Source organism: Elephas maximus, chromosome 7, assembly GCF_024166365.1.
Source record: "Elephas maximus indicus isolate mEleMax1 chromosome 7, mEleMax1 primary haplotype, whole genome shotgun sequence".
Classification (NCBI taxonomy): domain Eukaryota; kingdom Metazoa; phylum Chordata; class Mammalia; order Proboscidea; family Elephantidae; genus Elephas; species Elephas maximus.
The window spans coordinates 111096040-111107903 of NC_064825.1; the positions used below are offsets into that span (position 1 = coordinate 111096040).

Sequence of the window (11864 nt, forward strand, 5' to 3'; positions counted from 1 at the left end):
TTACTCAATATTATATTCTTATCTTCTTGGGTTTGTTTATTCCATTCTCTCCTGAATAAAATGCCTTCTTCACTGAAATATGTCTCTGAAAATCCTGCCCATTCTCCAGGCCAACTTTAAATAATACCTCTTTTATGAAGATTATTTCTAATATCCTAAATGCATTTGGTCTATTCCTTGCTTCAAACATTTTAAAATATTTATTCTAGCCTGTCTTTTAAAACAGCCCTGTTCTTTATTGCCCCAGCGTTACCACCAAATTATGCATTCCTTGAAGGCAAAGCCTGTGTCTTACCTTTACTGCCGTTTGTAGATATGTCATTAAACAATGTGTGTTTACTGAGAAACTACTATATCCCAAGTATTTAATAAGAACAAGTAATGGAATTAATGTTTATTCAGATTATGCAAGGTGCCCCACATATCTATATTATCTTTTGGTCTTCGCTATCATATTATGAACCAGTTAATGTTCTCACAATTTGCATAGGTTTAAAACTAAAAACGAGAGAGATGCTGAACTTTTCCTGCAATGAAGAGACAAAGCCAAATTTAGTCTTTTTGAAACAATATCCATGCCCTTGCAATTGTGCAAAATTAAGTATTAATTTTAAATGTATCTTTTAAAATGGCCTTTTGGACTCACTCTATTTAAAAGTTAGGGACAAATTCTACTAAAATGATATGTTGAGAAAAGACTCTAGTGTCTATTAACTTGCTGACTGTATTCTTGACATCCTTATTCCTCAGACTGTAGATCAAGGGATTCAACATGGGGATCAGCACTGTGTAAAACACACAGGCTACTTTGACTGTGTTCCTGGAATTTTTGAGGTTGGGCAGACAGTAGAGGAAGAGGATGGTGCCATGGATGATGGTGATGGCAGTCAGATGAGATGCACAGGAAGAGAATGCCTTACGACGTCCACTGGCTGAACTCATTTTCAAGATGGTGACAACAATAAATACATAAGAAGGGAGAATGATGAGTAATGTACTCACCACATTAAATGTAGCAAAGATGAAAACCAACAACTGGCTGAGAGAAGTATGAGAGCAAGAAAGGGAGAGAAGTGAGGATAACTCGCAGAAGAAGTGATTGATTGTGTTGGAACCATGAAAAGATAATTTCAAAGCAGAGCATGTGAGTATCAAGGAACACCCTACTCCCCATGTATATGCTCCCGCCACCAGCATAGCACAGAGTCTCTGGGACATGGCAACTGTGTAAAGCAGAGGGTTGCAAATGGCCACAAAACAGTTATAGGCCATTACAGGTAATAAAAAGATTTCAGTCACCACAAAGGTAGAAAAGAAAAAGAATTGAACTACACATCCTAAAAATGAAATGCTTCTGTCTTCTGCAACTGGGTTCACAAGCATTTTGGGAGCAATGATGGAGGAATAGCAGAAATCCACAAATGAGAGGTGGCTGAAGAAAAAGTACATGGGGATGTGAAGTTTGGGGTTAATTTTGATGATTACAATCATCCCAAGATTCCCTGCAACAATGATACTTTAGATGGCCAGAAATACCAAGAAGAGGGGAACCTGCAGTTCTGGGCAATCTGAGAAGCCCAAAAGGATGAACTTGGCCTTGCTTCTATTTCTCTCTGACAGTAACATGGCCTCAGTTTATTGAAATCTGAAAGTCAGTCCTGGAAATGAAAAAATAAATAAATAAGCATAGCAACAATACAGGAAGCTTAGTCACCTATCCTCTGCTATGACTGGAAATGATGTCTTTTTCAGAATCTATGTGTTTATTAATCAACAAATGATAAACTTCTAAAATTTTAAAAACATGATAACTATTTTTTTTTTAATTTTCTTAAGAAACATCATTGAACTGAATTTTGTTTAAGGTCTTGAGTCTAATTTTTAGTATTTATGAATATATGAATGAGATTTAAGGATTTTATAAGAATTCATTGCCACCAACTCAATTTTGACTGATAGCAACTCTATAGGACAGATTGAACTGCCCCATAGGGCTTCCAAGGAGCAGCTGGATTCAAACTGCCCGCCTTTTGGTTAGCAGTCAATCTCTTAATGACTACACCACCAGGGCACCTGGGATTATATGGTAATTTTAAATCAAATTCTCACTTGACACTTTCAGTTCTCCTTGAATATTATCAGCTCATAAAAGACAAGCCCCACCTGATGCAGTGACAAATTATGTCAGCTCCACAGTCAATAACAAAAATCAGAATTGTCTAAATTATTTTATTAACTAACACATTATAGGTACACGCTATGGACATAAAGAATGTACAACCATAACACTTCCCATTTGTGTTTTTATTGTTAATGCTGCACAGTATGTTAACCTTCGTTTTTTCTTTCTGACACAGTAAACCTGATACCAAAATAAGTCTTAATTAATTTGTTTTATCAGCCTAAGTGGTGCCAGTGGTTAATGCCCTTGGCTGCCTATCCAAAAGTTCAGAGGTTCCAGTCCACCCAGTGGAGCCTTTGAATAAAGGGCTAGTGACCTACTTCAGAAAAATCAGCCATTGAAAACATTGTGGAGGATAGTTCTACTCTTACACATATGGGATCATCATGATTCCAAGTTGGCTTTTTTTTTTTTTTTTTAATGTTTTTCAAATTAGGAAATCCTAAATTCCACTCAGGACCCCTGGCAGCTCAGCGATTAAAAGTACTCCACTCATATCCAAAGTCTCAGGGGTTTGAACCAAGCAGCTGCCCTGCAGGAGAAAGCTGTGGCACTCTGTTCTGGAAAGATTTACAGCCTTGGAAACCCAATGGGGCACTTCTATTCTGTCCAGTAGGGTATTTTTTTTTTTAAGTTAAAATTCTTTCTCATTGCTTCAGGAATAAAAAGAAATTAGAACAGATGATAAAATAAAAATATTCTGGCCTACATCCTTTCTCTAGAGGTGGCACAATACAAACCAGAAGAAGCCTTGACTTTCCCAGTGACCTGCAGATAAAGACCAGCCAATGACCCCCAACCATGTTGCGTTTCACTACCCAAACACTGGTCCATTTTATAGACACACCTACTAATATATTTCCTTTATTAATGATCACTCCCTTTAATTTGTGAGCGAACTAGTGACTGTAAATATGGGAAGTGTTCCACTTACATTGTTATGTGCCACAACGATATACCTGAGGGCAGCATCCAGATGACACACAGGAGAATGGGATTTAGAGAAGTTTATACACCAGGAATAAATACTCTTTGAGAAACTCCCATTCCCAAAGTATCTCCAACTTACTTCTCTTCCTTCAACACACCTAGAATACTCATTCTGTCCCTATATTATGTCTGTAGAAGATAAAAGCATGGAGTAGTAGTGTACATTTAAGTCATTTCATGTAAAAACAGTGATATAAAGGGATCACTGTATTTTTAGAATTGGTGGCCAGCGCCTCTCAGATCCCAGCATACTGGGAACTTCTTTCTCTGTCTATGATTTCTCATAAGTTTATCTCTTACTCTGAAACCTAACATATCATTATCAAATGGCCAAGAAATAAAGGTACCAGGTCTTGTGCTAGACTGAGATCCTCAATGACCCTATCATGTTCCTGTACAAATCTGAGTGCTCAAAAGCCAAAGCATCACACATACAGTAATTTTAATCATAACATTTTTAACACCATATTTTATTTATGTAAGGCATTTAAACCGTAATTTTGATAAAATACATGCCTTTAATGTCGTTGTCCTTTTTTCTACCAAATGTGGATGTTAAATTGATAATAAATGTATTCTCTCATTTAGTCCAGGAAATAAGAGAACTAAAATCTTCTTCCATATAATTTCCTCCCATTTCATTGTTCTTTTGGTCTCCGTAGACACATGTGTTTCCCGAGACATGCTTTATGATCTTAATTAAACCTTGAAAGATAGATGGATAGATGATAGATAGATAGATAGATAGATAGATAGATAGATAGATAGATAGATAGATAGATAGATAGATAGATAGATAGATAGATAGATAGATAGATAGATAGAGACAGATGATGGATAGATAGCTAGCTAGATATAGCTAGCTAGATAGATAGACAGCTAGATAGCTAGAGAGCTAGCTAGAGAGCTAGCTAGATAGCTAGCTAGAGAGCTAGACAGATAGCTAGACAGGTAGCTAGACACAGAGCTAGACAGATAAACAGACAGACAGATAGACAGATGATAGATGATGGATAGATGATGGATGGGTGGATGATGGATGGATGGATGGATGGATGGATGGATGGATGGATGGATGGATGGATGGATGGATGGATGGATGGATGGATGGATGGATGGATGGATGGATGGATGGATGGATGGATGGATGGATGGATGGATGGATGGATGGATGGATGGATGGATGGATGGATGGATGGATGGATGGATCGATAGATCGATGGATAGATAGATGATAGACAGATTGATATATTCTTTTTTAGTAAAGATTCTGTCTAATCACTGATTATTCCGTTCTGCTTAAATGCCTGTCTATTCTACCTTGACAACGGCTGCAAAAATTTACAAAAGTAAGAAAATACACATTCCCAAAACTGTCAGGGCATATCTATTCCCCTACCTCAGGTATCTGTCATCCAGGGCACTATTATTGAGAGGTCAAGTCCTCTGTGCACACTGTGCATAAAGGGTGCACATTCTGTTCCTTGTATGATCAGGTATGTACCTTTTGCTATGGCTCTATATTCCTCATGAACTCTCTACATCTAAAGGTTACATATTACCCATTAGTTTTTTCCCTAGATAACCTACATTGAAGTTAATATCACTATGTCTTTAGAATTTTTAAACAAACCTGCTAATGGCTAAGGGAAGGCTTCTCCTGCATCTGGGAAACTTGGATGGGAGTGAAGTGTATGCTGTATTACATCTGTACCCATAACCTTGGGTCATGAACCCTAGAGACAATTTCTTGCCCCATTCTCTAGAGGACAAAAAATAAACAATTAAAATTAACTACCTTTCTCACCTTTACTAGAAAACCTCGAGAAAAATTATAGTATCATTAGGGACATTTTATAAGAAACAATTTATATTTCAAAGTCACCTTCCCCAGTCTCCTGAACATTCCCATACTCTCCCATAGTTATCAAGTATATCTATCAACAGGAGACATAACTATTAAATATGAGTTGACTGAATCCTATGTGCTATTCTAATAGGTGAGAAAGGATGTCTAAGTGCAGTTTTCATTTCTATTATTGAGTACAATCAAACAACTCTTGGTACATTTTAGAGCTATTTATATTTCTTTAACGTGGGCTCTTTCATCATATCTTATGTCCATTTTCCTATAGGACTAATTTTCATTTTCTACTCAACTCTGTGATAGAGGCAATGATTTCTCATTTATTTCTTTTGTCATTTTAATTTATTTTCTCTTGTTTTTGATATGAAGCTTCTCTATATTCATGTAATCTAAATTTTAAACTTTATTTTCATAACTTGTTTTGATGTGTGGAGTAAGAAAGTGATCCAATTTCATCTTTTCCTCCTATGGATAAGGAAACATCCCCATATGGCTCTTGAACATCTGTTTGTCAAAATACAACACTATTTTAATAATACGCACTTTATAAGATGTCGGAAGCCCTGGTGGCTTAGTGGTGAAGTGTTATGGCTGCTAACCCAAGGGTCGGCAATTCAAATCCACCAGGCTCTCCTTGGAAATTCTATGGGGCATTTGTACTCTGTCTTATAGGGTCTCTATTAGTCAGAATTGACTCAGTGGCAATGGATTTTGTTTTTTGGTTTGGTTTATAAGATGTCTTTTGCAGCAGATTGCCCAGTGCAATTTGTCATTTGATTTTTTGACTACTGTTTCCATGGTTGTTTATTGTGGATTCAAGTAAAATGAAATCCTTGGCAACTTCAGTCTTTTCTCCATTTATCATGATGTTGCTTATTGTTCACACAGTGGTATAATGGTCCTTTTCCTCACTCCTTCTGAACATTTTCATTTGTTTCAAGTGCAAAGGTGCTCAATCATAAGATCTGCAGAATCTAAAGACAAAACCTTGAGAGAAGAAATATTTCCCTTTTTCACACAGCACATCCACATGCATCTCCGAACAGAGACTCAATGCTTCCTCCATATGTTTGGAAATCACCAGTGACACACAACAGAAATAACTTTAAAGTCAAGTTAACAAATCATAAAGACCTTTTCTAAGATGAGTTGACATCATTCCTCACATTGAATTGAGAGAGAAAAAAATCACACTATCATGCAATTTATTGATTCTGAAAGTGACAGTGTAAACAGATTCATTACAAGCATCCTCAGATGAAACAGAATTAAGTGGTTTTGTTAAGGCAGAAAAAAAAGAGACAAGGCATTGTGTCTCATAAAATAAACTAGCCTTCATGATACAGGTTCATTACAAGCCCAATGCCAACATTTTGGGATTTCACTCATTCCAAAATAATTTTTTTCAAAATAACTTTGCCTAGAACAAAGCACTGCCAACTTCTTGCTTTGTCCAGTATACTATCCGAACACAATAAAAATAAATTCACTAATTAAATGCACCCACACTCATAAACAAACAAAACTACCATCTACTGATATAATTATTCCAAGCCAGAGCAAATATTTCTGGAGCTGGATCAAGAGGTATAGAAGAGTCAGAGTAAGTCTAGACATGGGGGAGAGGAGGTTCAGGGAAACCACAGAAGCTGGGAGAAGCTACACACTAACATTGGGAATGCTCACTCATCACAGTCATTTTGGGATAGGGCTGGGAAACATCCCCAACAGGAATCACAGAAAAGGGACTAATATGAGGAAGCTATAGCCTAATTTTTTAAAAGGCCCACAAAGTGCCTTTGGGCATTCTCAGGCCAAGCAGTTGGAAGGAGGCAAAGGAAGACTGGTGATATGAGAAAGTGCTGTTGAATATCTCTGAGCCCCAACATGGACAGGTACTATAACCAGAAGGAACAGCAAGGGCAGTAGGGCTAGAGGAATTCTTCAGACTGACAGGGCAAAACAGAAAGATAACTGTTCCACTACGGGCAGGTGCACTCATGGGGGAAATACACAGAAAGCCCAACTTTGCCAAAGGGAAGTCAAGCTCCACCACTTACATCAGCATCTGAGAACAGCTAAACCACTCCTTCCCACACATGATTATTGAATTCCAGAGTTCAAGCATTCAGAATTACTGGATCAAGAATGAAAAAAGCCTGAGGATAAGAGTGCTGCCTAGTAGATTTCAGAACACAATACCAAGCCCACTGCTGATGAGTCGATTCTGACTTATAGCAACATTGTGAGGCTGAGTGGAGCTGTCCCATGTAGTCCCCAGGGCTGTAAGTCTTTGTAGAGGTGGGCTGCTGCATCTTTGTCCCATGGAGCAGCTGGTGGGTAAGGGTCCTGGTCTTTTGGTTGGGAGGTGTGTGCTTGGCCCTGTGACACCAGAGAGTACAATCAAAAAGTTTTCCCATGAAACAAAAATAAAAGACTTAAAGTAAAATAACAAAGATAACAAAATGGTGAAAGTTCAACAAAAAATAGTAAAACATACAAAATCATAAGAGAAGAAAGACCAGTCAAAAGCAAAACAAGAAGAAAAGGAAATTTCTACGATGGAGTTCAGACTAAGACAAAGAATTGATATTTATCAGACTATGGTGAAAAACATGTTTAAAGAAAGCAAAAAGCACACAAAAGACAAATTAGCAGAGACAGGGAAACAAATGGAACAACAAAGTAAAAGACGTAACACGGAAATTGAAAACATCGAAAAAAGAAAACTACTGGAACTGAAGAATAAAACAAATGAATCACAAAAAGCTAGAGAAACCCTCAACAATAGAGTTCAACATATGGAAGATAGAATAAATGAATTAGAAGACAAATTAACTGAACTTACCAAGTCTCAAGAGAAAAAACCAAAGTGAACAAACACTAAAGGAAATATGAGATTCAATTAAGAAATCTAATATTAGAATTATTTGAATCCCAGAGCACCCTGACAATACATAGAAATGATTTTCCAAGATATAATTTGAGAGAATTTTCCAGATCTGAGGAAAGAACCAAGTCTCCAAATACAGAAAGCTACACAAACCCTAATTAAAAGAGGTAAAAGAAGAACAATTCCACGCTGTAACCTAATAAAATTCTTGAAAACCAAGTACAAGAAGAGAATTCTGAAAGCAGCAAGAGAAAAGCATAATATAACATACCAAGGAGCTTTCATGACAATTATTGCAGATTTCTCCTCAGCAACTCTAGAGGCCAGAAGATAATGGAGAGACAGACATACACAAAACACTGAAAGAAAACAATTGCCAACCAGGAATTCTTTTTTTTTTTTTCAATTTTGTTTTAAGTGAAAGTTTAGGGATCACATCAGTTTCTCATACAAAAACTTATAAACACATAGTTACGTGACCCTAGTTGCTCTCCCTGTAATGCGACAGCACAATCCTCCTCTCCACCCTGTATTTGCTGTGTCCATTCAATCAGCTTGTTTACCCCTCTGCCTTCTTATCTTGCCTTGGGACAGGAGCAGCCCACTTAGTCTCGTGTCTACTTGAGCTAAGAAGTACACTCTTCACCAGTAGCATTTTATGTCTTATATCTTATAGTCCAGTGTAATCTATATCTGAAGAGCTGACTTCAGGAATGGTTTTAGTTTTAGGCTAACAGAGAGTACAGGGGCCATGTCCTCTGGGGTCCCTCCAGTCTCAGTCAGACCATTAAGTTTGGTCTTTGTACTAGAAGCTGAATTTGAGTTCTGCACCTCAATTTCTCCTTCTCCATCAGGGACTGTCTGTTGTGTTTCCTGTCAGGGAGGCAATTGGTGGTAGCCAGGCACCATCTAGTTCCATCCCCAGGCTGCTGGAGTCTCTGGTTTATGTGGCCCTTTCTGTCTCTTGGACTCATATTTTCCTTGTGGTTTTAGTGTTCTTCATTCTTCAATGCTCCAGGTGGGTTGGGACTAATTAATGTACCTTAGATGGCCACTTGCTAGCTTTTAAGACCCCAGATGCCACTCCCAAAGTGGGACGTATAACATTTTCTTAATAAACTTTGTTATGCCAATTGACCTAGATGTCCCCTCACACCATGGTCCCCACCCTGCTACTCTATTCTTCAAACTGTTTCTTGTATTCAGGAAAGTTCTTAGCTTTTGGTTTAGTCCAGTTGTACTGACTTCCCCTATGTTGTGTGCTGTCCTTCCCTTCACCTAAGATAATTCTTGTGTACTATCCAGTGACTGAATACCCCTGTCCCTCCCTCTCCACACTTGTAACCATAAAAGGATATTTTCTTCTGTGTTTAAACCTTTTTTTGAATAGGGGTCTCATACAGTATTTGTCCTTTTGCAACTGGCTAATTTCACTCAGTGTAATGCCTTCCAGATTCTTCCATGTTATGAGATGTTTCACAGATTCATTGTTGTTCTTTATTGCTATGTAGTATTCTGTATGTAGTATGGTATATTGTGTGAATATACCATAATTTGTTTATCCATTCATTGGTTGATGGGCAGCTTGGTTGTTTCCATCTTTTTGCTATTGTAAACAGTATTGCAATGAACATGGGTATGCATATATCTATTTGTGTGAGGGCTCTTATTTCTTTAGGATATATTCCAAGGAGTGGTATTGCTGGATCGTATGGTACTTCTATTTCTAGCTTTTTAAAGAAGCTCCAAATCAATTTCCAAAGTGGTTGTACCATTTTACATTAACACCAGCAGTGTATAACTGTTCCAATCTCCCCACAGCCTCTCCAGCATTTATTATTTTGTGTTTTTTGGATTAATGACAGCCTTGTTGGAGTTAGATGTTATCTTATTGCAGTTTTGATTTCCATTTCTCTAATGGCTAATGATCGTGAGTGCTTCCTTGTATCCGTTACCTGCCTGAATGTCTTCCTTGGTGAAGTGCTTGTTCATATCCTTCAATCGTTTTTAACTGGGTTATTTGTCTTCCTGTTTTTGAGGTTTTGCAGCATCATGTAGATTTTAGAGATTAGACACAGATTGGATTTGTCATAGCCAAAACTCTTTTCCCAGTCTGCAGATTGTCTTTTACTCTTTTGGGGAAGCCTTTGTATGAGATAAGTGTTTGATTTTTAGGAGCTCCCAGTTATCTAGTTTCTCTTCAGTTTTTGTGCATTGTTAGTAGGGTTTTGAATACTCTTTTTGTCGTGTATTAGGGTTCTTAACATTGATCCTATTTTTTTTCTTCCATAATCTTTATCATTTTGGATTTTATATTTAGGTCTTCGATCTATTTTGAGTTTGTTTTTTGGGCATGGTGTGAGTTATGGATCTTGTTCTTTTTTTTGTGGATGGATATGCAGTTATGCCAGCACCATTTGCTAAAGACTACCTTTTCCCAGTCAACAGACTTCGGGCGTTTTTCAAATATCAGCTGCTCATAAGTGGGTGAATTTACACCTAGATTCTCAATTCTATTCCATTGATTTATGCATCTGCTGTAGTACCGGTACCAGGCTGTTCTGACTACAGTGGCGGTACAATAGTTTCTAAAATCAGGTAAGGTGGCCTCCCACTTTCAAACTAGGAATTCTTTACCCAACAAAGCTGTCATTCAAAGATGAGGGAGCAATGAAGAAATTCTCATATAAGCAGAAGCTCTGGAAATTTGACACCACAAGACTAGCTTTCTGTCTTCTTGAGCTGCCTTTTGAAATTTCTGTTTAGCTCTTCTGCTTGATCATTTCTTTGCTTTAGCTAGTGTACATTCAAGGACAAGTCAGAGTCCTTTCTGACATCTGTTTTGGTCTTTCTTTTCTTTCCTATCTTTTCAATGACCTTCTACTTTTTTTCATGTATGATGTCCTTAATGTGATCCCACAACATATCTGGTCTTCAGGCAGTGAGATTGAATGGTCTCTAAATTCAGGTGGGATATACTCAAGGTGGTACTTTGGCTCTCTGTACTTATTTTAGTTGCCTTCAACTTCAACCAGAACTTGCATATTATCAATTGGTGATCTGTTACACAGTTGGCCACTGGCCTTGTTCTGACTGATGACATTGAGCTTCTCCTCATCTCTTCCTAAATGCAGTAGAGTTGATTCTTGTGTATTTCACCTGGCAAGTTCCACGTACATAGTTGCCACTTATGTTGGTGAAAAAAAGCTATTTGCGGTGAAGGATTTATTGCTTTTACAAACTTCTATAATTTCTGGCTTTGTTTCTACCACCAAGGCCATATTTTCTAACTACCAATCTTTCTTTGTTTCCAACTGTCACATTCCAATCTCCAGTAATTATCAATGCATCTTGATTGCATGTTTAATCAATTTCAGACTGCAAATGTTGGTAAAATCTTCATTTTCTTCATCAGTGGCACTAGTGGTTGGTGCATAAATTTCAATAATATTTGTTTTAACTGGCTTCCATATTGTTGTTTGGAAACTCTGGTGGCATAGAGGTTAAGTGCTACGGCTGCTAACCAAAAGGTTGGCAGCTCAAATCTGCCAGGTGCTCCTAAGAAACCCTGTGGGGCAGTTTTACTCTGTCCTGTAGGGTCACTATGAGTAAGAATTAACTCGATGGCAATGGGTTTGGTTTTTGGTGTTTCATGCTGTTGTTAGGTGCCTTCGAGTCAGTTCTGACTCATAGCAATCCTAGAGGACAGAGTAGAACTGCCTCATAGTGCTTTCAAGGAGTGGCTGGTGGGTTTGAACTGCCTACCTTTTGGTCAGTAGCTGAGCTCTTAACCACTGTTCTACCAGGGCACCTTGTAGGCTTATGGATATTATTCTATCACTGACACCATTGTACTTCAGGGTATATCTTGAAATGTTCTTTTTGATGATGAATGTAAAGCCATTCCTCTTAAGTTTGTCATTCCAAACATA

The 11864-nt window shown here is 37.7% G+C and overlaps 1 pseudogene; it reads right to left on the reverse strand.

The window, feature by feature from the left end:
• Window positions 1–651: 651 nt before the first annotated feature.
• On the reverse strand, window positions 652–1626 carry LOC126080355 (olfactory receptor 5D18-like; annotated as a pseudogene).
• Between the last annotated feature and the right edge of the window lie 10238 nt (window positions 1627–11864).